The sequence below is a fragment of the Salvelinus sp. IW2-2015 genome, linkage group LG33 (genome assembly GCF_002910315.2).
Source record: "Salvelinus sp. IW2-2015 linkage group LG33, ASM291031v2, whole genome shotgun sequence".
Classification (NCBI taxonomy): domain Eukaryota; kingdom Metazoa; phylum Chordata; class Actinopteri; order Salmoniformes; family Salmonidae; genus Salvelinus; species Salvelinus sp. IW2-2015.
The window spans coordinates 5848882-5850805 of record NC_036872.1 but is presented as its reverse complement, the minus strand read 5'-3'; the positions used below and the strand labels follow the sequence as shown (position 1 = coordinate 5850805).

The window sequence follows — 1924 nt, the reverse complement described above, 5'->3', positions numbered from 1 at the left end:
TAAAAGATATAATTAAGAAGAAAGGCAACACCGCCACAGTGATAAAGCAAAGAAGAAAAAGCGTGGCAAAGTATTGCAGACCGCCTGAATGCGTAAGTAGTGCACAATTACACACTCACCGCTCCGCTGAAACATCACAATTACAATTCAAATATTTAATTCACATCTCCAAAAATGCAGCTGTACTGTAATTATGAAACGGTTAAATTTTTATTGAAATGCACTGCAGATATGAGTGAAATTGTGTAAAGTAACTCCATCACACTGTATAAAGCTATGATAAATTTTTGATATTTTTACTGAAAACAAGACAAAAATACCAAGTAATTTTTTGCAGTGTGACTCCATTAAATGTGTGTGTGTGTGTGTGTGTGTGTGTGTGTGTAGATTAAACATGAACGGGCCAAAACGGACATGGCAGCAGGTCAAAATCAAATACAAGAACATTCTGCAGAATGGTATGGTCCCTGACTAATATTTAACAAAGCACAACATATATTGTACCCAGAAGGTGCCTGCTCACACATTGTCTGTACTGTTTTAGCAGTGAAAAAGAATACCCACAGACAAGGCACGGTGGTGGGTCACCAAAGGCTGACCTTACCCCAGCAGAGGACATGCCTTGGAGCTAAATAAAGGCAGGCCCGTCTTAGAGGGGATCCCTGGGGGGAAAGAGACGAGCATAGGTTCCTCCCAAGATGCCACCCGCTTCATTCAAGGTATGTCCTTCCATCTCTACATGGGATACAACCACATTCATATTGAATCAATTGGACTGTCTGACTTTGGTTTACCTATTGCCTTGCAGTGTCTGGCAGCACTGTGTTCCTGTTAGAGCCACCAGCACAAGCACCAGACGATGCTGATCCAGTGAGTACTCCATCAAAGGCATACTGTAGGCCTGGCATGTCTTGTCTACTAGCTTCAATATGAATCCGATTAAATGTGATAGGGTGAAGGCCCCAGTGCAGCAGCAACAGCACATGATGGAGACGATGATGAGGAGGAGACCATCTCTCTGGATTCCAGAAGGCATGAGGTATCATGTTAAGACTGTGAAAGTACTATTTACTCTACAATGGTGAGGAGTCCTCATCAAAATCAAAAAATCTAATTTCTTTTACAGGACCCAGATGCTATACAGGGAAAACCAGCCTGGCAACATAGTGCTATTAATAAAAGGACACCACATCCTGCCAAATTCCAGCTGCGCTAATTGTATTGTGTTCACAGAGCTCACAAGCTATCAGAAAGTTGTATGGCAACCACCTCCGGCGCCAAATAGAACTGGCAGACAGACATTCAGTACAAGAAGAAAAAGATGGAAAATCTTGCACTGGAGTCCGAAATAAAAAAGAGGACAATTAGAGAAACTGGACCTTGAAATAAAAAAACTTGAGAGGGAGGTGAGATATGCCTTCAATGTACACTGTATGCTAACTGTAACACAAATGTATTATTCATTATTTTTCTTTCCTCCCCCAGCTCCAAGAAGATGACACAGCTCAAAATAAAAATTAGGTATATTCTCGTAAAGTCAAGTGAGCCATGACATATGAGCTCTTATTGTGAGCACACAGGACGGTGGCATCTTTCTAAGGTTTTTTTTATTTCCCAGCAATCAGTACAACCAAGTCATCGTTATAAGGCATCGCCCTCTTTTCCCACCCCCCCAGCACCGGGTGTGGCCACTAGCCTATATGAAGGCCCAAAATTGTGTGTTCCTTTCTGCTCTGACAATGGCATGCCCAATCGCGAGATGTGGTGGATGAAGAAGCACTTGGCTGAGGAGAGCCTTCAGGCGAGAAAGGGTCTTCAGGGACCGGTTGGACCACTGGCCTTCCCTGATGACCATCTAATGAAAGATACAGGTTTTCTGCAGATGGCATCAGGTATCTATGCAGACTACTGGGTCCCAGGATTA

General features: G+C 43.0%; 1 long non-coding RNA gene across 5 annotated transcripts; it reads left to right on the top strand.

Moving 5' to 3' along the window:
- Window positions 1-75: 75 nt before the first annotated feature.
- Window positions 76-1658, top strand: LOC139023562 (uncharacterized). 5 transcript variants are annotated; one of them, XR_011474697.1, is made up of 6 exons: window positions 76-92; window positions 388-458; window positions 545-719; window positions 809-870; window positions 953-1406; window positions 1486-1610. It is a non-coding gene; the product is annotated as an uncharacterized lncRNA (long non-coding RNA). The 5 variants fall into 5 exon arrangements; XR_011474698.1 differs by lacking the exon at window positions 76-92 and adding an exon at window positions 1619-1658 and having other exon boundaries at window positions 277-458; window positions 1486-1521; XR_011474699.1 differs by lacking the exon at window positions 76-92 and having other exon boundaries at window positions 277-458; window positions 953-1039; window positions 1127-1406.
- The last annotated feature ends 266 nt before the right edge of the window (window positions 1659-1924 follow it).